A 26,553-nucleotide genomic window follows, 5' to 3' on the forward strand; every position below is an offset into this window, starting at 1 on the left:
TGCTCCCACTGCTTGAGCTTGCTCGCTTGCTCTGTCAAATAAATAAACTCTCTAGGGACGCCTGGGTGGCTCAGTCAGTTAAGCCACTGCCTTCAGCTCAGGTCATGATCCCAGGGTCCTTGGATAGAGTCCCACATCGGGCTCCCTGCTCAGCGGGGAGCCTGCTTCTCTCTCTGCCTCTGCCTGCCACTCTGCCTGCTTATGGGCTCGCTCTCTCTCTCCCCCCGCCCCACCACAAATAAATAAATAAATAAATCCTTAAATAAATAAATAAGCTCTCTAAAAAGAAAATGTGCCCCACAAATCTAAGTTAAAACCACCTATAGATCCAACTATAAAAGATAACAGCTAACAGTTGATTACTGGAGATAACACCCCCTCCCACTTAATACTGAATACTGAATACAAAGAGCTATTCTTTAAAAAAGTGTCTTTAGTTATATAAATAAAGTAGTCATATATGCTCATTAATTTTTTTAAGTCAACACTGAAATCCATCAAAAATCCTTAAAAATTTAGGGGCACCTGGGTGGCTCAGTGGTTAAGTGTCTGTCTTCAGCTCAAGGCTCCCTACTCAGCGGGAAGCCTGCTTTCCCTCTCTTCGTGCCCCTGCTTGTGTTCCCTCTCTCGCTTTGTCTCTCTCTGTCAAATAAATCAATAAAATCTTTAAAAAAATAAATCCTTAAAAATTTAAAAAACCCTTCTTCCTTCATTCCACAGTCTCTCTCTTAGAATGACCACTTTTGTTTGGTGTGTATCATTCCAGTTCATTTTCTGTGCATTCACATATGTATGTATGTGTGTGTGTGTATACATGTGTGTATAAAATACATATACATACATGCAATTTCAAAGACATCTATATATTTTTTAAATATGTGAGAGAGTACGTGTGCACATAGTGGGGAGAGAGAGAGAATCCTCAAGCAGACTCCCCACTGAGCAAAGAGCCTGATGCAGGGATCAATCCTAGGACACTGGGATCATGACCTGAGCTGTAATCAAGAGTCAGACGTTCAACTGATTGAGCCACCCAGGCACCCCAAAGACATCTATATATTTAATAATACCTTTTTGTAAGAACTGGAAATAATTTTAGTATTATCAATAGTACCTGTTTTCTACAGAAGTATATTGACTATTCATTTATATTTTTTGAAGACTTTATTTATTTGAGGGAGGGAGAAAGAGTGAGCATGAGCTGAGGGGAGGGAAAGAGGCAGAGAGAGAAGCAGACTCCCCACTGAGCAGGGAGCCCCATGTGAAACTCGATCCCAGGACCTGGGGATCACAACTTGAACCACAGGCAGACATACTCAACTGACTAAGCCACCCAGGTGCCCTGATTATTCATATTAGAAATAATTTGAGTTACATGGAATTAAAGAGAACCCTGTCTGTATTTACGCTCAATTTTCCTTACTCACTTGATCTTATGGTTTCCTGTGTCATTCTTTCCTTTGCATTCTGTTTATTCTCAATCCAGGGAAGGTTAGCAGAATTAGAAGATGAAATAATAATGTGCTTTTGTAAATAATTAGCAAAACAGATGAACATACCTGACTCTTTCTTGGCTTCCTCTTAACCAGATGAAAGAAGGAAAGAAGAGGATATTAACATAAGTGATTCACCCATGCTGCTAGGGAAGGGTAACAGTGGGACTTGAAATCATATCTTCGGATTCCAAACCCAAGATTCTAGCCATCACAGGCTAGAAGGAACTAGACTGTTATACAATATGGTGGGATTGTTTTCTTTTTTTAAGATTTATTTACTTAAGAGAGATCAGAGAGCATGCACACATGAGTGGGGGGAGGGGCAGAGGGAGAGTTAGAAAAAGAATCTCCAGCAGACTCCTCTCTGAGCACAGAGCTCCCCATGGGGCTCAATCCCATGACGCTGAAATTATGATGTGACCCCAAACAATGCAGCACTTGCATCCGAACTTAGCTGTTAAATAAAGCTGGCAGGAAACCCAGCCTCAGGAGTCTCAAAGCTGGGATTCCCCAAGGGTTCATGGTCCCATTTGCAAGAACACAATACGTGAAAATATCTACTAAAATGCAGTTTCAATGATTTTTCAAAAAACACCAATTCAGGGGCACCTGGGTGGCTCAGTGGGTTAAGCCACTGCCTTTGGCTCAGGTCATGATCTCAGGGTCCTGGGATCGAGTCCCACATCGGACTCTCTGCTCAGCAGGGAGCCTGCTTCTCTCTCTCTCTCTCTCTCTCTCTCTGCCTGCCTCTCTGTCTACTTGTGATCTCGCTCTGTCAAATAAATAAAGAAAATCGTTAAGAAAAAAAAAAAAGAGAAAAAATACCAATTCAGATTACATTAGAGATGTGTTTCCATTGCATCATTCACGTAATTTGAAGTTGTTTGGTCAATATTCAAGCAGAAGCAGAGATGTTTAAAAATTGACTCAACTTTCCTTTGGGACTTACTGCACCTCACAAGGGGTCCATGGAACATACATGTTACATTTAGAACTCTTCACAGAACACACAGATGCCTAATCCTTGCAACAATTCATAAAATTAATAACTTACAGTAACTAAAAAACTTTAGATAGGGAAGTAACTGGTTTATTAAAACTGGCTTCAGATTAATAAGATTTTTTTTTAATGGATGGTAAAGTTACAGGAAATGCTATATAAATGCATGTCTTTTAACAATTTATTTTTACCCATTTTTAGAGCTTAAAACAAGATTAATGAGATTTTTTTTAATGGATGGTAAAGTTACAGGAAATGCTATATAAATGCATGTATCTTTTAACAATTTATTTTTACCCATTTTTAGAGCTTGAAACACATACGAAAGTTCACAAAACATACATTGTGATGTCACTTACCACCCAGAGACAACTGCCATGTTTACTGTGGCCTCTTTTTTTAAAATATAAATCAGGTCCTACTATGTTGCAATCTACTTTTTTAAATTCAGTAACTTACTAATATATTGTGATACTCTAGCCATATCAACGTATTTCTATAAAATAAATGTAATTTGAAACGGAAATTGTAATCAACTCTACTCAAAGACCTCACACTCCAAAAAGTCAGTAAGAGGGGTGTCTGGCTGGCTCAGTCAGTTAAGCGTCTGTCTTTGGCTCAGGTCATGATTCCAGAGTCCGGGGATCAAGCCCACCGTCAGCGGGGAGCCTGCTTCTCGCTCTGGCCCTCCTCCTGCTGTGCTGTCTCTGTCAAATTAATAAATAAAATCTTAAAAAAAAAAAAAACAACTCCATAAGAAATAAGGCAGCCATAAGAAATGAAAAAAGCCAGGTTAAGTACACAGAGGGGAGTCACCTGTCAGATGAACTATAAATATCCACAACATTTACAAGTTCCTAAGTTTGTTTTATGATAAGTCACCTTTATAATCATTCCACATTTGTTTACTTTTGCCATTTTATCTGTAGGTTCATGACTAAAATTGCCAATGTCAAATTATATGATGCTTAGAAAGCTGTAAGTGTAGGACAGGACCACCTACAAAAAGGGAAATTTCGGATGACACCTTTAAGAAAAGCAGGAAGTATTTTCAGTAACAAGCAAAGATGTTTAAAAACGTTTTTAGCACTCTACAGAGGAAAAAGAAATCCTTTACACAAACAACTGCTTCACAAAAGTCCCCTAAGAAAAAGCGGTACAGTTGCAGGCATCCCGTGAGCTGTTGTCCCCAACCCCTTTCCTCTGGCTCTCCTCTAGAAAGCTCCTTTATGTGCACAGGTGTAGCTGGTGTCTGGCCCAAGCCAGCTCAGGTGGGCGTGTGGCTTAGACCCACCAAATCAAAGAACAGCATCCCCAGGGCCACAGCCTTTTCAGACCCCTGAGCACCAGGCATAGGGTTCTGCCTGATATTGGAAAAACAGTTTTCTGCTGGACTTGAAGTTTTGAGGCCTCGAAACCTAAAGTTCCAGGCACCCATCCTGTCACTACAAGAGGAGGATCTGGGGCGCCTAGGTGGCTCAGTGGGTTAAGCCTCTGCCTTCGGCTCTGGTCATGATCCCAGGGTCCAGGGATGGAGCCCTGCACCCTGCATCCAGCTCTCTGCTCAGTGGGGAGCCTGCTTCCCCTTCCCTACCCCCACCCCCCCCCACGCCCCTCACCATCCCACTGCCTCTCTGCCTACTTGTGATCTCTCTATCTCTGTGAAATAAATAAATAAAATATTTAAAAACAAAACAAGGGATCTGTTTGAGGATCTGTGTGAGACTGGATCCATCCCAGAAGAATGGAAAGAAAGGAAGTCTTGCCGGTATCATTGAAGCCACACCTGAAGCTACACCTATCCCTGCCCTTTTTAGGTAAATGAGACAGTACATCCCCTTTTTCGTTTAGTGTTGTTTAAGCCACATCACATTGAGCTTTCTATCACTTGCAACCAAAGAGTCTTGACTGGTGAGATGTGTCAGCAGAGCAAAATGGAAGGAGAGGCCGCCTGGCAATCACAAGCACTCCGTTTCGAGCTTCCTCTCTAACAACTGACTCAGGGGGGACAGGGGGCAAGTGTTTTTATCTAGTCCTGAGTTTCAGTATATAATTCTGTATTTTCTGGAGATTTCCTTGGAGATCTACTGCATTCAAGTCCTTTGTTCTGGTAGCAAAGTCTTCCTCATGCCCCGTGAAGGTGTAGGAAGCAAAGCAAAACCTGAAACTTTCTCTTAAGCTTCAGAATTCCCTTAGTGGTTTTTAAATGTGAGGCAAATCTCTATCACTGCTTTAACATGAGTTTTATAAAACACTGCAAATCTATTCAAGTCACTTGAATGGCTTAGTAAAGGGTAACTATTTAGGGCGCCCGGGGGCTCAGTCATTAAGCATCTGCTTATAGTTCAGATCATGATCCCTGGGTTCTGGGATCAAGCCCCGCATGGGGCTCCTTGCTCGGTGGGGAATCTGCTTCTCTGTCTCCCTCTTCCAGTCACTCCCCCTGCTTGAGTGCTCTCTCTCTATACATATATTTCTCTCTCTCCCTGTCAAATAAATAAAAAACAACTATTCAAATTCATAAATGGAAATCAGTTTTAACACTGTGCCTAAGGAATTAAAATAGGAAAATCCTTAAAAGAACTTTGCAGGATGAAGGGAACATTATATATAGTTATATAACATATATACATATATATGTATATATAACATAAATGTATATACACACAAAAAAATACATATACAATTTTTAAATTGTTTAATTCCAGTAGAGTTAACATTAGTTACGGGTGTACAATGTAGCGACTCAACAGTTCGGCACATTACTCAGTGCTCATCGGGATAACCCGCTTCACCTACTTCACCAACCCTCCACCCGCCTCCCCTCCGTAACCCCATTTGTTCTCCACAGTTAAGAGTCTGTTTTTTGTTTTTCTCTTTTATTCTTTGATCTTTTGTTTCTTAAATTCCACATGTGAGTGAAATCATTTGTCTTTCTCCGACTGGCTTTTATCTCTCAGCATTTCACTCTCTAGATCCATCCATGTTGTTGCTTTTTTGTTTGTTTGTTTTTCCTCCCTTAAGTAGAGGGATCTGTCTATGATACGCTGATATGCTGACCACTACTTCTCCCTGTTCACCTACCCCAACTGCTACCACCACAGTCCATTCTCCTTGGCACCCCTCTTCCATAAAAACTGCCACTACCCCTCTCATTCCTCCCATTCTCTCAATATATATTTTGCAAATCACTATGGTTTGTACAATATTCCATTTATATCTTGCCTTTTAAAAAAACTGACACTTATTGGAGTGGCTGGGTGGCTCAGTCGGTTGGTTAACCCTCCAACTCTTGGTTTCAGCTTGGGTCATTATCTCAGGTCCTAAGATGGAGCCCCCCTGGTGGGCTCTGCTCTTGTTGCAGAATTCACTTGACATTCTACCTCTACTTCCCTCTCCACCCCCACTCACACCCTGCCCCCCCACCCCATGCATGTGCACTCTCTCCCTAGAATAAATAAAACACTTTAAAAATAACAAAATAAAATAAAAACCTAACACAATAGCCCTATGAGTCGTTGATTTTTTTTTTTTTAAGATTCCATTTATTTACTTGACAGAGACAGAGCAAGAGAGGGAACACAAGCAGAAGGAGTGGGAGAGGGAGAAGCAGGCCTCCCGCCAAGCAGGGAGCCTGATGCAGGGCTTGATCTCAGGACCCCGGGATCATGACCCGAGATAAAGGCAGACACCCAACAACCGAGCCACCCAGGCGCCCCAAGTCATTGATTATTAAGCACGAGTTCAAAGAGGTTAATAGGACACAACAGGTTGCAAACCCATGTCTTCAGACTCCAAATCCACTGTGTCCAGTCCAACGCTATACTCCGTCCAGCTGAGTTCCTTCCCTAACACTCCGCTTCCCTATGGAAGTAGCCTAGAGCTGTGGTATTAGTGATAGGCAAGACTTACTCTTCCCATCCCAACCCTTCAATTCAACTCCAGTAGGGGCCAATCAATGAAGGAAAGGAGGCAGGAGGAGAAGCTTAAATGTGACTTCAAAAACCTGCATACCCTGTTCCTCCAGCCAGGAGCCTTTGAAGTAGACAGATTGCAAGAGATCAGAGTCAAGTGTCAGTCCTCTGATTATCAGATAGTGGGAGGTTTCTTTGCAATGAAATTTGAGTGAGCTACTTGGACCAAGTTCAGAAACACCAAGGCCAAATTTGCTGGCCAGCCAGCATTGTGAAAACTGTTGAAGAGATCAGTGTATTCTCCAGATTGCTAGGGGAAGAAGGCTATAGCCCGAAATTAAAACATAATGAATGGGGGCACCTGGGTGGCTCAGTGAGTTAAGCCTGTGTCTTCAGCTCAAGTCATGATCTCAGGGTCCTTGGATCAAGTCCCACATCAGGCTCTCTGCTCAGCAGGGAGCCTGCTTCCTCCTCTCTCTCTGCCCGTCTCTCTGCCTACTTGTGATCTCTGTCAAATAAATAAATAAAAATCTTAAAAAAAAAAAAAACATAATGTATGCACTCACCCTGCTATTGGAAAAGAAATAACTAGCTCACAGGATGTAGTAAGGCATCAAAGGGCAATGGAAAAATGCCTGACTGGAAGTTAAGAGGCTCGAGGTGCAAACCAGTCCTACCTCTAAATTGTCAGGTAAATCTCTTCACACCCCTGTACTTCAGCTGCTTCATCTGTGTACAAAAAAGGGGTGGCGGTGAATGAGATGCTCTCTCAGACCTTCTGACCTTTAATATCCCACACTCTATTAATAAGGATTATGGGCAACCCCTCCCCAATATCCCAATCCCTATGTCTTTTTATTTTATTTTAGATTTATTTGACAGAGAGAGAGGGAACACAAGCAGGGGGAGTGAGAGGGGGAGAAGCAAGCTTCCTGCTGAGCAGGGAGCCCAATTCGGGGCTCGATCCCAAGACCCTGAGACCATGACCTGAGCCAAAGGCAGAGGCTTAACAACTGAGCCACCCAGGCGCCCCCGCTTTGCCTTTAATTATGAATTAAAATAGCCCTGAGAAAGCACAGCTTATTCCCATTAGCAGTGTAGCATTTAGCTTATATGGAGAAGTACTGATTTCCCTTTCTTTAAGCCTTGCTGTGAGATAAAAGACATAATTAATAGGCTCTGACAGTAATGTTCATAAAGTAATAAGTGCTTAGAAACAGGAAGGCATGGGGCGCCTCAGTGGCTCAGTGGGTTAAGTGTCCGACTCTTGATTTCAGCTCAGGTCATGATCTCAGGATCGTGAGATCGAGCCTCTTGTGGAGCTCTGAGTTCAGTGGGGAGTCTGCTTAAGAGATTCTCTCCCTCCCTCTGCCCTTTCCCCTCTAAAATAAATAAATTTTTAAAAAAGACAGGAAGGCATATGGGAAAAGTTCCCAAAACTGCATCCTGCACCTCATGGCTTTTAAAAACACATTTGGGAATTTCTGTACCGAGCTATCCCTAGAAGTTGAGAATTCAGACCAAACTCAGTTAAAAGCTAAATTTCAAAGAAAGCAGATTCCTCTAGAATTTCTCCACTAATTTTAAGTAAAGAGAATTACACAGTGCAAGGACAGGGTATCAAGGGCCCCATCTCCTCTTCCTTTGGACCAGACCCAACTGCCAGCTTTTCAAGCAGTTCAGAACACTGCCTGGGTGAGCTGTGGGGGGCCCTGGTCAGAGGGGCCCCATTCCACTTCTCTGCTGGCAGGTCACTGTCCTGTATCCACCCCCTCACCCCCTTGTCACAAGCTCCCTCCCTGCCTTCCCACAGGTTTCCAAGCACTGCCAAACTGGTTGTTAAAGGGCTCTGCAAACAGCCTAATTCCAAGCGAGCCCCCTCCCAGCTATGTCCACAAAGGGAAAGAAATAAAAGGGTACTTTGTTCATTTTTTTAAGGCTCGAAGGGGACACCACTAAACCCTAAGTTCCTGGTGTATTTTATTTCTTTACAGCAATCAGGAGCTGAATATGCTCTGAGCTAGTTGAGCAATGAGATACAGTCCACCCTCCAAAGAACATGCACACTTCCTTTGAAAAGACTAGTTTAAAATATAGTATGTATCCAGCACTTGACAGAGTCCCTACTTTTTGGTTTAGCAATAGTCTTCTGAAAATATACTATTATAAAAGTAATTAAAGATACAGGCCAAAATGCATACCTAGAAATGTTCACTGCATCATCTCTTATAATACAAAAAAATCAGAACTCTAAATATTCAACTCTTGGGTTAGCTTTGCCAGTCGTGTAGGTAGTTAACAAACGTGTTTGCAAAGGTTTTGTAAAAGAGTGTAGAAAAATGTCCATGATAAAATGCTATATGAAAAAAAAAAACAGGATATAAAACACCGACTATTGGGCTTCTGGGTGGCTCAGTGGGTTAAGCCTCTGCCTTCGGCCCAGGTCATGATCTCAGGGTCCTGGGATTGTGCCCTGCATTGAGCTCTCTGCTCAGCGGGGAGCCTGCTTCCTCCTCTCTCTCCACCTGCCTCTCTGCCTACTTGTGATCTCTGTCAAAATAAATAATTTTTTTTAAAAAATCTTAAAAAAAACCCAACTATGAAAAACAATATTGCATAGAATAATGGATCCTGGGGTGCCTGAATGGTCACTCAGTTCTCTAACTCTTGATTTTGGCTCAGGTCATGATCTCAGGGTCATGAGATCAAGCCCCCAAGTTGGGCTCTGAGCTCAGAGCCAAGTTTGCTTGTCCCTCTTCCTGCAGCCCCCCCAAATAAATAAATAAAATCTTAAAAAAAAAATCAATGTTTCACCATTAACAGTGATGTTTGTTGTAGGTTATTTATAAATATTCTTTACCATATTAAGAAAGTTCCCTTGTATTTCAATTTCTTGAACAGTTTTTTACATAACATTAAACTTTTTAACACACTTTCTCTGCACGTGATAAGATCTTTCACCATTAATCTGCTGTAAATTTACCAAAATCTGGTAAATTTTCTATTTTTAGTATATGTGCTGCCGAAGCGAGCACCTGGTAAATTTTCTAATGTTAAACCAACACTGGGATTCCAGGATGAATCCAATCTGTTCATGATGTATTGTCTTTTCAATACATTGGTGATTTAGCTTGCTCATGTTTTATGATTTTTATGTGTATGTTCCTACTTGTTCCTATTGGCCTACAATTTCCATTTCTCATATTGTTCTCAACACTTTTTATTGAGGTTATTACAGCTTTATAACATGGATTTCTAATCCCCAGAAGAATTTATACGAGTTTGAAATTATCTTTTTCTTGAATGTTTGATAGGAAACATTTGCTCATAAATCCATCTCAGGGGGCACCTGGGTGGCTCAGTTGTTAAGTGTCTGCCTTCAGCTCAGGGGTCCTGGTATCAAGCCCCCCATGGGGCACCCTATTCTGTGGAAAGCCTGCTTCTCCCTCCCACAATCCCCTTGCTTGTGTTTCCTCTCTATCAAATAAAGAAAAATCTAAAAAAAAAACAAAAACAAAAAACCAAACCTCAGTCTGGACCTTCCTTTACAAAGAAATATTTGGCTACTGGTTTGTTTGTTTTCAACTGGTTTATTTTATTTAAAAATTCTAGGATTATTAAGCCTTCCTATCTTTTCAAATTTAGTTTTGGTAAATTTATATTTACCTAGTAATTCATTAATTTTTTCTAAGCTTTCAAATGTTTTGGCATAAATTAGTTCAGAATACAGTCTTTTTAGTATCTAAAACATCTGCTTTTCCAATCCTGTAATTGTTTATTTGTACTGTTCTCTTCTATTTAAGTCACTCTCATCATATGTTTATCAAAAACATTACTAGCTCTTATGAAGAGCCAAAATTTGTCATTATTGTTCCTCTGTAATGAATAACATGAAAGTATTACTACTATTCTTTTCTATTTTCTTTGAATCTCTTTTGCACCCTATTTGAATCTTCTAAATTCAACATTTAGCTAAGTTTCAGGTTTTCTTTTCTTTTTTTTTTTTAAGATTTTATTTATTTGACAGACAGAGATCACACGTAGGCAGAGAAGCAGGCAGAGAAAGAGGAGGAAACAGGCTCCCGCCGAGCAGAGAGCCCGATGTGGGGCCTGATTCCAGGACCCTGGGATCATGACCTGAGCCGAAGGCAGAGGCTTTAACTCACTGAGCCACCCAGGCGCCCCAGGTTTTCTTTTCTAATATAAGCATTTATACACGCTTTAGCTTCTTTCCCCAACCCTAAATTTTGACCCATAACATTTTTCTCATCTTCTATCGTCATGAAAATCAAAGTATTTTTATCTTCTAGTAACTAGAAGATAAAAATACTTTGATTTCCATGATGATTTCTTCTCTGATGAAAAGGTCATTTTGAAGCATTTCTATGATTATTCATAGTTATATTTTTAATCAGTTTTGAGCTTAATTGCATTGTGGTCACAGATATGGTCTGTATGACACAATTATTCAGTAATTGCTAAGACTTCAGGGTGACTGGGTGGCTCAGCTGGTTAAGCGTCTGCCTTCAGCTCAGGTCATGATCCCAGGGTCCTGGAATCGAGCCCCACATGGGGTGCTCTGCTCAGCGGGAATCTGCTTCTCCCTCTCCCTGCTGCTCCCTCTGCTTGATACTCTCTCTCTCTGTCAGGTAAATAAATCAAATCTTTAAAAAATTGTAACTGTACAATTTAAATAATTGTAAGACTTGCCTGGTAACAAAGTTTGAATGTTTTTTTTATAAATGTTCTAAGTGTATTTGGAAAAAATGCATAGTCTGCAGTTTTGAGATAGTTTTTTCATGCCTATCACCTCAAACTTATTCAAATTCTACTGCTTAAATCTTGTATATGATCACAGATCTTTTCCCCCACTTTATCAAGTACTGAGGAAACAGATTAAAATCTCACTAGTAATACAGTTAGCAACTCAATAAGGTGGGAAAGGGATGCCAATATCCCACATAGTTGAAAATCCACATATACCTTTTGACTCCCCCAAAGATCTCTATCTGTCAAATAAATAAATAAAATCTTTTTAAAATTTTAAAAAAATAAATTTTGTTAAAAAGTTCATCATTCCGAGGAGTTGAAACTTTTAATCAATATACCCATTTTTTTTTCTAAAAATGCTTTTTTAGCATTTAAAGTCTATTTTGCCCGTTGTCAATCCTGCAGACTTTCTTTTGGTTTTTTTGTTTGCTTTTAGATTTTATTTATTTGAGAGAGAGACAGTGAAAGAGAGCATGAGAGAGGAGAAGCAAACTCCCCGTGGAGCTGGCTGCTGATGCAGGACTCGATCCTGGTACTCCAGGATCATGACCTGAGCTGAAGGCAGTTGCTTAACCAACTGAGCCACCCAGGTGCCCCTTTCTTTTGTTTTTTATCTAAAGTCTATTTTGCCCAATGTCAATACTGCAGGCTTTCTTCTGGCTTTTAATCATCCATTTATTGTTCTCTATTCTTTTACTTTTAACTTCTCTGTATCTTTATGTTTCAGACATGTCTTTTATAAACAGCAAAGAGCTGAATTCATTTTTCATCCAGTGTAAAAATCTTTGGTTCCTTCAGATTATAATTACTGATAACATTCGTTATTTATTTCTATATCTTGTTTTGTACTTGCTATTTGTCTTATTCTGTTTCTTTTCTCAGCTTTTTTGACTTCAAGATTTATTTTTCTCATTTCAATTTTCCCCATTAGCTAGAAAGTTGTTCCGTCATTTTTAGTGGTTGCTTCAGAAATTTTAACATACACACTTCACTAACCAAAATCTACATTTAACCAGTATCTTTGACTTCCTCCCAAACTATGCAGGAAATTTATAAAGTATTAACTCTATTTACTTCTCCCAACTTTTACCATTTTTAAAAAATTTTTATTTAATTATTTGACAGAGAGAAAGAGAACACAAACAGGCAAAATGGTAGAGGGAGAAGCAGGCTTTCCGCCGACCAGGGAGTCCGATGTGGGGCTAGATCCCAGGATTCCGGAATCAGGACAATGACTGAGCCACCCAGGCACCCTCATTTGTTTTATCTAGTTCCCACTAAAGACATTATTATTTTATCTAATCAGTATGTGCTTTAACTTATAAATTTTTCCCTTTTTTTTTTTTTTTTTTTTTTTTTGCTCATCCTTACTTTTTGCTTCTGAGGCCATCCATCTGGAAATAATTTACCTCTGCCTGAAATGTACCCTTTTAGTGATAATCTGCAGAGCAAAATCTAGGTTTTTGCGAAGTCTGCAAAGTCTCCACTCTCATTTTTTAAAGATATTTTTAATGGAAATAAAAGTCTAAACTGACAGTTAATTTCTGTCAGTACAAGAAAGATAATATTTTATTCTCTTCTATCTTCTCTTGTTGCGTTATTATGTCTTTTTTTAAAATAATTTATCTGAGAGAGAAAGAGAGAGCACGCATAAGGAGGGTGAGCAGCAGAGGAAAAGGGAGAAGCGGGTTTCCCGCTGAGCAGAAAGCCCAGTATGTGGCTCCATCCCAGGACCCTGGGATCATGACGTGAGCTGAAGGCATATGTTTAAGGGACGGAGCCACCCAGGTGCCCCTCATCATGTCTCTAAAGATAAACTGCCTCTCCCTTCTGACCTTGCTTAAGAGCTTCTCTATTTTTTGTGTTCTATCATTTAATTATATTTTATCTATGTGTGGAAGTTTTTTTACTCATGATCGGGATTCATGTGACCTCATGAATTATGGGCAGTTGTGTTTTTTCTTGGTCTTTGAAAAGTCCTGGGCATTATCTTTTAAATGTTGCCTCCTCTCATATTCTCTCTTCTCTTTCTGAAACTATTAACTTATGTGGGATCTGAATTCTCCAACTTCCATATTAACCTTTCTTTTGGGTTTTTCGTCATTTGCTTCTCTGTGTTGCCACTGGAAACTTTCTTCGGATGGATCATTCCGTTAACTATTTTCCCTATTTGGCTTGGAATAATCTGTTAAACCCATTCACTGAGTTCTGATTTTCAGTGATTCTTTTTTTTTTCAAGCTCTATATGGTTTTCAAATAGGTTGGTTCATCTTTACAGTTTCTTATTTTTCAGCTCACGTCTTGTTTTCAATCTTTTTTTTTTTTTTTTTTACTATGAAATGCTTATTTTTGTTCAAATTGTACTGATGAGGTTTCTCTGATGTCTAGGACAAAAATAGATTCCTCCAAAAGAAGGGTGGAAATTGGCTTTTGCACAGTTCCAGGGACACTTGCAATGTACGATTTATTTTATTTTTTTTTTTTTTTAAGAAGGCTCCATGCCCAACATGAGGCTTGAATTCACAGCCCTGAGAGTAAGAGTCTCACACTCTACCGACTGAGCCAGCCAGCAGGCCTGTAGGAACTACTTTTCTTTTTTTATTTTTTAAAGATTATTTATTTATTTATTTATTCATTTGACAGAGAGGGAGACAAAGGGGGGTGGATGACAAGCAGGGGGAGTGGGAGAGGGAGAAGCAGGCTCCCCACTGAGTAGGGAGCCCAATGTGGGGCTTGATCCTAGGACCCTGGGAACATGACCTGAGCCGAAGACAGATGCTTAACGACTGAGCCATCCAGGTGCCCTAGGAAGTACTTTAAATCAAATTTTCATCTTGAGGTTTTTCTGACCATCTAGTTATTATAATTCTACATACACATCTGTATTGGAGCTAGTTTAGTTAGGTTCACAAATTCTTGGGACCAAATAGCAAGCATTTGTTCAGAACCACAGTTTTTGAAAGGTGACTTTTCTTACAGTCTTAAACAGTTTTTAGGAGAGAGGAGTTTTGATTTTTCATTCTAATTCACCTTTATATTGAGCGAGAAGCCTTGTGAAGTCCCAGCTTTATAACCAAAGGGTCCCACTCAGATGTCTTACCTAGTCTCTTATCCCTTTTGTCCTCAAGACCATGAAAAAAAGAAGTACAAGTTAAACTGGTTTGGCAAATGCCCTCAAGGAAAAAGTCAAAGTCATTGCAACAGATCCCATCTCGCTTAGCTTTTGACCTGAATATTCATTACTTTCACACTGGTTCATTGCATTTAATATTCTATTGTATCTGGGCGCCTGGGCGGCTCGGTGGGTTAAAGGGCCTGAGTGGATCAGTGGGTTAAAGCCTCTGCTTTCAGCTCAGGTCATGATCCCGGGGTCCTGGGATCGAGCCCCGCATCAGGCTCTCTGCTCCACGGGGAGCCTGCTTCCTCCTCTCTCTCTGCCTACTTATGATCTCTGTCAGATAAATAAATAAAATCTTTAAAAAAAAATATTCCATTGTATCCAGCATCTTTAAATTATTTCAGCCAAAGTGCTGGTAAACTATATTGCTAGAAACAGAACTCAACCCTGGGAATTCACATTTAAAGCCACAGAGCCTTGGAGTCTTACAGCCAAATCAGGACGATCTAGCCCAAAAATGAACCAGTTCAGTGCCTGTCACTTTGTAATAACTGCTGGTATTTTAACACTTCCTATGTGCCAGATATTGTGGTAAGTATTTGTATTATCTCATTTAATCCTTACAATAATCCTAAGGGCCCACTTTACAGAACCCCAGAAATATTAAGTAATTACCTAAGGTCCACAGTTATCCAAGTGACAACACTGTGATTTTAAACTCAGAAAAGTCTAACTCCAAAGATCACACTTTTCCCCCAAAGATTGCACCCTCTTAAGATCCATGCAATTTTGCTTCTCAATAAATAACGTAAGAGAGGGAAAGACAGAAAGAGGGACAGCACGCACTACTAGGTACCACAGAGTTACTAACGAAATGCAGGCTTTCCTAGTTTCAATCCTCTCTACTTCCCTATGCTCAGGTCAGAGTTGGCAAATTTCCATCAATTTTTTTTTTTAAGATCTTATATATTTATTTGACAGAGAGACAGTGAACACAGCAAAGGGAGCAGCAGCAGGCAGAGAGAGGGAAAAGCAAGCTCCCCCCTCAACGGAGAGCCCAACTCAGGGCTCAATTCCAAAACCCTGGGATCATGACCTGAGCCAAAGGCAGACACTTAATGACTGAGCTACCCGGGCATCCCAAGATCAGAAATTAAAAGAAGGAAATATAAAAAGTCCTCAAAGCAATATTACAAAAGGAAATAAGATATTAAACCTGAGTTGGTCATAAGAACCATCAAGCTTAAGAGATCAGAAAAAAAATCTAGTCAAATATTTTTAAGTTGTGGAAAATCAGCTTTGTTTTTCATGAGCTGAAATATTAATTCTTAAGAAGCTCTGGTGTGGTGGGGAGGTGGCTCAGTCGGTTAAGCACCAGGACTCTTGATTTAGGCTCAAGTCGATCTCAGGGTCATGGGCACAAATGCCAATGACCGAACCTGCACTCAGGTGAGGGAGGGGGGTCTGCTTGAGATTTTCTCCTTCTCTCTCTGTTCCTCCCTCACTCATGTACATGCATGTGCGCATGCTCTCTCTCTCTCTCTCTAAAATAAATAAATCTGGGACACCTGGGTGGCTCAGTCAGTTAAGCTGCTGCCTTTAGCTCAGGTCATGATTCCAGGGTCCTGGGATCGAGTCCCATATCGGGCTCCTTGCTCGGCAGGGAGTCGGCTTCTCTCTGCGACTCTGCCTGCTTGTGCGCTTTCTCTCTCTCTCTCTCTGACAAATAAATAAATAAAATCTTTAAAAAAAAAAAAAGGTCAATATTAATAAATAAATAAATAAATTTTTTTTAGATTTTATTTTTTTATTTATTTTCTTTTAGAGAGAGAGTGTGCACAAGCAGGCAGGGAGAGAGAGAGAATCCCATGACCCTGAGATCACAACCAAAACTAAAATCAAGAGTCAGTCACTCAACGAGTGAGCCACGCAGGCACTGGAGTAAATAAATATTTTAAAAATAAAAATGTAGCTCTGGAAAAAATAGGAAGCTAGTGAAGTTACGACAAGTTAAATATATCCACTGAACTTCACATTAACTGATCTCTTCAAGCTTGCAAGTTCTTCATTCTTTTTAAATCTAACTAATAACCAACTTGTCTGAAGTTGTCATCCGAAGAAAGGCGTTATAGAAAACATTAATGAGAAACATTGGGAAATAAAACTAAACAGTATTATAAAATTCCTCAAATGAAATTTATCATGTGGATTTTGGTGGGTTTTTTTCTTAAATCACTATAAAAAAGATTAAAGATATTGTAACTAACTCCTGGTTTTTTGTCACTGACCTATATGTTTTCAGTTGTTATATTCTCTTAAATAGCTTCCTCCCCTTGGAATACCTACTATGTTCACTTTAAAATCACGGGAACTGGAGTGGGGATACAATATCCTAGTGGCTGGGTCTTGTTCACAGCTGCCCTCAGAATCTTCCATTATCCCATGAGAATCTCATCTCCATTCAAGGAAGAGAAGGATCTCCTTCTGATGCAAACAGCATCAGAATACACTGAAGTCTGAATGTCCAACATTTCATCTTCTCCTTCAGTAATGCTACGAGACAAGAACCTATGCCCCCACAAAGAATTCAAATTAGCTTCGATTCCAAAGACTAGAACCAAGGCCAGAGCCTTGGTTCATACCATTCTGCCAACATGCATGCCAGGAGGTGCTTTCAGGTATCAAGGAATAAGTCTTGGGTCACTTGGGTGGCTCAGTTGTTTAAGCATCTGCCTTCAGCTCAGGTCATGATTCCAGAGGCTTGGGATGGAGTCTCACATCAGGCTCCTTGCTCAGAGGCCTGCTTCTCCCTTTCCCTCTGCTCCTCCCCCTGCTGTGCTCCTCACTCTCTCTGACAAATAAATAAAATCTTTAAAAAAAGGAAAAAAAGAAAAACTCTCCTAGTCCTAGGGAGATAAGGGAAATGTTGAGATTTGAAAGTAAGGTGTGAAACGCTACTAAATGCACATTATCTAAGAAAGTTAAGTGTGTTGGCCCTGTTCTACCAGGCAGTGATAAAAAAAAAAACTATTCGTTTCTTTTCAAAGTTGATCTTTCGACCTCGACTGAAAAAAAATGAAGTGACACTTTTTGCTGTGACACTCTGCTCACCCAGAAGTAAGAGAAAAGCAAGTTTCATCTATACCAAAATGCCAATTTTTACCTATCAGATTAGCAAATTCAACAGTTTGGTAACAAACTGTGTTGATAAGAGTGTGGAGATACTGTTACTGTAATACATTTCTGATAGGAATAAAAACACAAATTCTATGGAGGCCAATTTGGCAATATTTATCAATATTACAAGTGTACATATTTTTAACCTAGCAATTCTACTTCCAAGTAGAATTATACTAAGCTGTACTTAGGTGTAATATGATATATATTTAAGGTTAATCATTGCAACACTGTTTTCAAATATCAGAAGCAACCTTACTGACCATTAATCTGGGTTGAAGTTCAGTACATCCAGAGGCCCCTGGCTGGTTCAGTCCATAGAGCATGTGATTTTCTACCTCAAGGTTGTGAGTTCAAGCCCCATGCTGGGTATAGAGATTACCTAAAAATAAAATATTAAAGGGGCGCCTGGGTGGCTCAGTTGGTTAAGCAACTGCCTTTAGCTCAGGTCATGATACCAGACTCCTGAGATCGAGTCCCTCATTGGGCACCCAGCTCCACGAGGAGTCTGCTTCTCCCTCTGACTTACTCCCCTCTGCTCTCTCTCACTGTCTCTTTCAGAAATAAATAATAAATAAAATCTTTTAAAAGGATAATAAAATATTTTTTTAAAATTTCAGCACACCTATTTGGTGGAAAATATGCAGCCATTAAAAAAATTAAAGAAACTAGAAGATCCAACACAATATTGAAAAAGAACAAATTTGGAGACTGACACTATTCAATTTCAAGACATACTCTAAAGCTACAACAATTAAGAAAAACTGCCTGGTATTGGCAAAATAAATATATAAATATATAGATCAATTAAAGAGAACAGACAGTGCAGCAATAGACACACATAAATAGAATCACCTGATTGGGGCACCTGGCTGGCTCGGTCAGTAGAACATGTGACTCTTGACCTTGGGGTCATGCATTCAAGCCCCACATTGGGTATAAAGCTCACCAAAGGAAAAAAAAATAGAATCAAATGATTTTTTACAAAGAACAAAGACAATGCCACAGAGCAAAACCGGTCTTTTCAACAAATGGTGCTGGAACAACTGGACATCCACATCCCAAAAAAATGAACCCAGACACAGACCTTAAATCCTTCTCAAACATTAACCCAAAATGAATCACAGATCTAAATGCAAAATCCAAAACTACAAACTCCTAGAAGATAACACAGGAGAAAACTCAGATGACCTTGAGTGTGGCAATGACATTTTCGATACAACACTAAAAGCACTGACCATGAAAGAATGAATTGATAAGCTGGACTTCATTAAAATTAAAAACTTCCGCTTTGTGAGACACATTAATAAGAAAATGAGAAGACAGGCCACAAGACTGGGAGAAAATATTTGTAAGAGGCACAACTGAAAAAGGATTGCTATCCACAATACACGAAAAACTCAAAACACAACAAGAAAATACTCCAATTAAAAATGGGCCAAAGAGGGACGCCTGGGTGGCTCAGTTGGTTGAGCAGCTGCCTTCAGCTCAGGTCATGATCCTGGAGTCCTGGGATTGAGTCCCGCATCAGGCTCCTTGCTCCACAGGGAGCCTGCTTCTCCCTCTGACTCTGCCTGCCACTCTGTCTGCCTGTGCTCGCTCTCGCTCTCTGACAAATAAATAAATAAAATCTTTAAAAAAAAAAAAAAGGGCCAAAGATCTTAACAGGCCCCAGCAAAGATGATATACAGATGGCAAATAGGCATATGAAAAGATGATCCCCATATGTCATCCAGGAAATGAAAATTAAAATGATGAGATACCACCAAATAACTATTAAAGGGGTCAAAATCCAGAACACTGACAGCACCAAATGCTGGCAAGGATGTGGAACACAGGTGCCTGGTTGGCTCAGCTGGTTAAGCATCTGCCTTTGGCTCAGGTCATGAACCCAGAGTCCTGGGATGGAGTCCGCCATCTGCATCTAGCTCCTTGCTCAGCGGGGAGTCTGCTCCTCCCTCTGCCTGCAGCTCCCACCCGCTTGTGTGTGTGCACACGCACTCTCTCTCTCTCTGACAAATAAAATCTTAAAAAAAAAAAACTTATGTTCACAGAAAAATCTGCACATATTTGTATGTATTCATAAATGTCAGCTGTATTCATAACTGCCAAAACCTGGAAGCAACCAAGATGTCCTTCAGCAGGTAAATGCATAAATAAACTGTGGTACATTCAGACAATGCAATATTATTTGGCGTTAACATGAAATGAGCTGTCAAGCTGTGAAAAAATGTGGAGGAACCTTAAATGCGTATTACTGAGTAAAAATGTCAATCTGAGAGGCTACATTTTTATAAGATTTCAACCATATGACATTCTGAAAAAGATAAAACAGTGAAAAAAATCAGGTCAGTGGTTGCCAGAAGTGGAAGAGATGAATAGGCAGAGCACAGGGTTTTAACAATAATAAAATATTCTGTATAAAACCATAATGATGGGTACATGTCATTATACCTTTGTCCAAACCCCTAAGATTTACAACACCAAGAGTGAATTGTAAGGTAAACCATGAACTTTAGGTGAAAATGATGTGTCAAAATAGGTTCATCAGTTGTAACAAATGTACCACTCTGGTGGGAAATGCTGATAATGGGGGAGGGAGTGCCCATGTGGGGTCAGGGAGTACGTGAGAAATCTCTGTACCTTCCCCTCGATTTTGCTATGAACTAAAAACTGCTCTAAAGAAAAATTTTTTTTTTTTTAAAGAATTAAAATGGGCGCCTGGGTGGCTCAGTCAGTTAAGCAGTTGCCTTCAGCTCAGGTCATAATCCCAAGGTCCTCGGGTGGAGCCCCACTTTGGACTCCCTGCTCAGTGGAGAGTCTGCTTCTCCCTCTCCCTCTGCCTGCTGTTCTGCCTACTTGTGTTCTCTCTGTCAAATAAATAAATAAATAAAATCTTTTTAAAAATAAAGAATTAAGAAGATCTATAGGCTGATATAGAATGATAAACTACATTGTTAGAAGAAAAAATGCAAAATTATGTGACTAGTGCACTACTATTTTTTAAAAGGAGAGAAAAAAAGCATGCATATATATTTGCATATAGAGTAGTTCCCTCCTTAGCCACACAAAAGACGTTCCAAGACCCCCAGCAGATACCTGAAATGGTGAATATACCTACTATGAGCTCTATACCTACAATGTTTTTTCTCGAATATGGACCTATGATAAAGCTTAATGTATAAATTAAGCACAGTAAGAGACTAACAATAATGTGTAACAATTATGAGAATATACTGTAATGAAAGTTATATATGTAAGACATGTGGTCTCTCTCTGAAAATATCTTGTATCTTGTATCTGTACTCACCTTCTTGTGATGATGTGAGAGGACAAATGCCTACGTGAGGAGATGAAGAGAGGTGAGTGACGGACGTGACGGAGCCTTGAGCTGTGACTCACCTCTGACCAACAGCAGAGGTTTCCAGTTACTGAAGCTGCGGAAACCGCAGACAAGAGGGACAACTCTATGTTTTATATATATATAATTACACATATGTGTCGTTTTGAAAAAAATATATATATAAGAAATGAGTAATACTGTTGGCCTATTAGAGAATCAGCTGGATGGCTGAGGGACAGAAATGAGAGAATTTTCGCCAAATACCCTTTTAAGTTTTTTAAATTGTTAAGCATAAAAACATATGATCTGCTCAGTCTAACAAATAAAAAGTAACATAGCAAAGACAATTTGGGAGGAAAGGGGAGCACCTGGGTGGCCCAGTTGGTTGAGTAGCCAACTCTTGATTTCAGCTCGGATCATGATCTCAGGGTCATGAGATCAAGGGTCTCTGGCTCAGCGGGGAATCTGCTTGAGATTCTCTCGCTCTGCCCCCCCCCACTTTCCCTCTCTAATATAAATAAATAGATAAAAATCTTCATAAAGAAAAAAGAAGAATTTTGTGGGGGGTGCCTGGATGGCTTAGTCTGTTGGGTGTCTGAGTCTTGATCTCAGTTCAGGTCTTGATCTTGGGGTGGTGAGTTCAAGCCCTGTGCTACGCTCCAGGGCTGGGTGTGGTGCCTACTAAAAAAAAAAAAGAGGGGCACCTGGGTGGCTCAGTGGGTTAAAGCCTCTGCCTCCGGCTCAGGTCTCGATCCCAGCGTCCTGGGATCGAGCCCCGCATGGGGCTCTCTGCTCTGAGGGGAGCCTGCTTCCTCCTCTCTCTCTGTCTGCCTCTCTGCCTACTTGTGATCTCTGTCAAATAAATAAAATCTTAAAAAAAAAAAAAGGAAAAAGAAAAATTGTTAACTTTTTTTTATTTTTTAAAGATTTTATTTATTTATTTGACAGAGAGAGACAGAGAGAGAAGGAATAAAAGGAGGGGGAGTAGAAGAGGGAGAAGCAGGCTTCTCACCAAGTGGGAGCCTGATGTGAGGCTCGATTCCAGGACCCTGGGATCATGACCTGAGCCAAAGGCAGATGCTTAACAACTGAGCCACTGGGTGCCCCAAAAAATAGTTATCTTTAAAAAAAAAAAAAAAAAGGGAAGAATTTTGTAAGCAGATATATAATTTTTTACTTCACCAAATTTGAGAGGAGAAATTTAAGAATGTTTTGAGAACGGCTCAACTTGAGCTTTTGCTTTTGACTAAAACTTGGACACTAAACAGTAGTTTCCACATTTCTCTTTTGACAAGTGAAAAAGAAGTTTGTACACAATTTGTGTTCACTCTCTTCCAAGACTGCATTTTAATGACTTATCCAGTAAACAGAAAAATACTTCCAATTTACAACCATTTAAAACAAACAAAAAAAAAGCTATGGTTCAGAATAAAACATTTGTACACAAGTTTGTTTTGTTTTGTTTTGTTTTTTTCAATTGGAGAAGAAAAGATTTCTCTGGCATTCACCTTTGGACACTACTCAGGAAAAGAAAAAAATAATAATAAACTGAAGGGATTCCTCTATGGGAGAAAATAATGGAGTAAGGGGTGGAGGGTACTTTCCAGCTTTTGCTCCATAAACACAATGCCAGCAGAAAATAGGTTTAGTTGCTCAGGAATGGGACAACTTTGATTCCCACTGGCCCACTGAATCTGGCTGCAGCCAATAGGTGATGTTTTATGAGAGGGAAGAAAACTTCAGAAAGAAAGAAATATAAAAGTGAAAGAAAAAAAAAATTCCTCAGCCCTGTTAATGAAATCCAAAAGAGCTTAAGGAAAACTACTTTGAAAAATTACTAAATGCGGGTGCCTGCGTGGCTCAGTCTTTAAGCGTCTGCCTTCAGCTCAGGTCATGATCCCAGGGTCCTGGATGGAGCCCCACATGGGCTTCCTGATGTGTGGGAAGCCTGCTTCTCCCTCTCCTGCTCCCCCAGCTTGTGTTCCCTCTCTCACTATGTCTCTCTCTCCGTCAAATAAATAAATAAAATATTTTTTAAAAAAATACTAGGGAGCCTGCATGGTTTAGTTGGTAAGCATCTGCCTTCAGCTCAGGTCATGATCTGGGGGTCCTGGGATGCAGCCCTGCACTGGGCTCCCTGCTCAGCAGGAAGCCTGCTTCTCCCTCTCCCACAACTCCTGCTTGTATTCCCTCTCGCTGTCTTTCTCTGTCAAATAAAATAAAATCTTTAAAAAAATACTAAATGTAAACTTCGATGAGATTTAAAAAGATAGTAAGAAAGAATACAAATCAAAACCACAAGGTATCACATCACACCTGCCAGAATGGCTAAAATCAAAAACATAAGAAATGACAAGCGTTGGCAAGGATGTAGAGAAAAAGAAACTCTTGTATGCTGTTGGTGGGAATGCAAACAGTGCAGCCAATGAAGAAAACAGTATGGAGATTCCTCAAAAAATTACAATCAGAATTACCATATGATCCAGTACTTCCACTACTGGGTATTTACACAAAGAATACAAAAACACAGGGGCGCCTGAGTGGCTCAGTGGGTTAAGCCACTGCCTTCAGCTCAGGTCATGATCTCAGGGTCCTGGGATGGAGTCCCACATCAGGCTCTCTGCTCAGCGGGGAGCCTGCTTCCTCCTCTCTTTCTGCCTGCCTCTCTGCCTGCTTGTGATCTCTCTCTGTCAAATAAATAAATAAAATCTTAAAAAAAAAAATACAAAAACACAAATTTAAAAATATACACGCACCGCTATGTTTATTGCAGCATTATTCACAACAGCCAAATTATAGAAACAACCCATAAAGAAGATGTGGTATCTATATACACAATGGAATATTACTCTCGCATAAAAAAGAATGAATCTTGCCATTTGCACCAACATAGATGGATCTAGGGCATAATGCTAAGTGAAAAAAGTCAAAGAAACACAAATACCATATGATTTCACTCATATGTAGAACTTAAGAAACAAAACAAACAACAAAGAAAAGGAAAAAAGACAAACTAAAAAGCAGACTCTTAAGTAAAAAGAATAAACTAGTGGTTACCAGAAGGGAGGTAGGTGGGGGGATAAGTGAACTAGATGAAGGCGATTTCGAGTACACTTATCAGGATGAGAACTGAGTAATGTGCAGAAATGTTGAATGACTACATTATACACCTGAAATTAATATAACACTATATGCTAATTATACTGGAATTAAAAAAAAAAATAGTAAGAAAGTTGTTTTTCTTTAAAATTTCATCCCAGTCTCCTACTTCTACAACTTAGGAGTCAAGATATGATTATTTATTTCTTTATTATTGAAACCCAAATGTCCTTTTTTTTTTTTTCTTTTTTACTTTTAGTTAAGATTAAGTCTCAAAATTCAAAAGGCACAAAAGGGTATACAATAACAGTTTACCTCATATATGTCTCCCAGCAACCAACATTATTAGTTTCCTGTATATTCTTCCAGAGATATTCTATATGCATACAAGGAAACCCTCCTGCACCTTCTTTTTTCCTCAACCTTTCCTTTCCTATTCTTTTACACAAATGGTTGTATGGAACCAACTCTTGTGTCTCTGTCAAATAAATAAAAGAAAATCTTTTAAAAAAAAAAAATCAAGGGATCTTTACATAATTTTAACTCCTTATATGAACACATACTACTCTTTTCTATAAAGAAATCTCTTTTAAAAAGATAAGTTTCGGGACGCCTGGGTGGCTCAGTTAGTTAAGCTGCTGCCTTCACCCAGGTCATGATCCCAGGGTCCCCGGATCAAGTCCCGAATTGCGCTCCTTGCTCAGCAGGGAGCCTGCTTCTCTCTCTGCCTCTGCCTGACACTCTGCCTGCTTGTGCGCTCTCGCTCTCTCGCGCGCTCTCTCTCTCTCTGACAAATAAATAAATAACATCTTTAAAAAGTAAAAAGATAAGTTTCTTTTCAATATCTCCCATATCACTCAAAGTTAAGAAAAAGTTGTTAGGAAGAATAAAAAGGGGGGGGGGGGGCGCCTGCATGGCTCACTATGTTCAGCATCTGCCTTGGGCTCAGGTCCTAATCTGGATCAAGCCCCACCTCGGAATCCCTGCTCTGCAGGGAGCCTGCTTCTCCCCCTGCTTGTGCTCCCTTTCAAATAAATAAATAAAACCTTTTTTTAAAAAATGATCTAGAGAACAAAATTGCATACAATTACATGACAAAACAACTCACTGAATTTCTGGTCCAGTATTCTGATTCCTGAAAAAAAAAAAACTGCGTAGATCTTCAAAGTTCCCACCAAGGGTAGTTTTGCAGAGGTAACATTAACACCCCATGGAGACCTTTCCACTGTCCAGTCCAGAGGCACCTTCAATGAAACTGAAGAGGGAGGGAAAAAGGAAGTAGGAAGCTAAATTTGAATGTTTGGTTCTCGTGGATTAGCAACAAGGAAGTGAAGGGAGATGAAAAGAAACCAGGATTGCCTCAGATCAGTTAATAAGTAACCTACATATGCCAGCACTAAACTAGATCCTTCTGCCTTTCAGTGAGAATTGATTGTTCATTGGCACCTGAACGGCTGTACAAGGGCAGAAGTCTCTTGTGAAGCAAAGAAGAACCAGCCACAGAGAAAAGAGACAGCAAATAGGGTAAGCCACAGTTACTCAAGAAGAGGGAAACCCAGAGAACCCTCCAGGGTCCTGTGTGGTACCTATAGCCAAGACTGATTTCCAAAGCAGAGTCCAACATCCATTTTCTGAAGCTTTCTCTTTCCCGCTTGTATCAATCATAGGGAGCAAAGAAGGCCCAGGATGAGGTGTGCTTTTACAGCACGGTTTGCCACTACTAACACTAGACCAGATGTCTGCTGGCAATGTTCAGGCTCAAGTCCCAACTCAGCTGTGTGAGTGTGGACATTCCTAAACTTCAGTTTCTGCATGGATAAACCAGCTCAAAAATACTACAAATCTAAAACCAGCCCAGTACAACCCAGTCTCAATTTCCCAACAATAAAGCAGAGCTACCTTGGGAGCACCAAAACGCCAGCCTAAGTTCACAAATTTTTAGCAACTATCCAAGATAATTGTGATCTCTAATTTGGAAGACACCCTCTGGTTCATTCCAGCAGTAAGTCTCTCAATACTATTTCAAGAAAGCAGGTGGACAAAGGTTATATATGATAAAGACAATATCGAAGTCTTGGGATGCCAGAAAACACACATTAAAATCACAAAGGGTCCTTAGACCCACCACAATTTGACAACAATCCCAAAGTGATAAATAAGTGGGCTACTTTGATGTGGAAAAGCCTCTGTAGAAGGGAACCTAAACAGCACTCACTTCTAAACAAATAGCCAACACAGTTTATAAACAAAGCCTTTCTGGAACCAGGCCTGAATTTATAACCTTCTCAACTCCATACAGTGAATGCAGATTCTCCACTCACCAAAAAGCCAATGAGAAACATTTCTAGCTATCTGTACTTTGGATAGAATTGTGAGTCTGAAAAGAAAACCAACTCTGTATTTTTTTTTTTTTTTAATTTAGTCTGTTTCCTGAGTGGCAATATGATATGATTGAACGGGTAGGCAGAAAGACCTCAGATTCCAAGTCAGTTCCATGCTGGTTTAGGTCAGGGGAAAAACCTCTGTGAGCCTCATCAGTGACGTGAGATAATTCCTGCCTCTTGATTACTGTGGGCTTTAAAGAGACAATAAATGTCTAGGCACATGGTTGGAACATATTAATGTTCATTTTCTCC

At 39.9% G+C, this 26,553-nt stretch overlaps 1 long non-coding RNA gene across 1 annotated transcript in view; it reads right to left on the reverse strand.

The window, feature by feature from the left end:
• The window catches only part of LOC309841887, a 52,088-nt gene extending 26,890 nt beyond the window's left edge, over positions 1-25,198 (reverse strand). The window contains exon 1 of the long non-coding RNA XR_014299378.1: positions 25,026-25,198. This is a non-coding gene — a long non-coding RNA (uncharacterized lncRNA). The remainder of the gene's footprint in view (positions 1-25,025) is intronic.
• Between the last annotated feature and the right edge of the window lie 1,355 nt (positions 25,199-26,553).

This window comes from Mustela nivalis (assembly GCF_964662115.1).
Source record: "Mustela nivalis genome assembly, chromosome: 1".
Lineage (NCBI taxonomy): Eukaryota > Metazoa > Chordata > Mammalia > Carnivora > Mustelidae > Mustela > Mustela nivalis.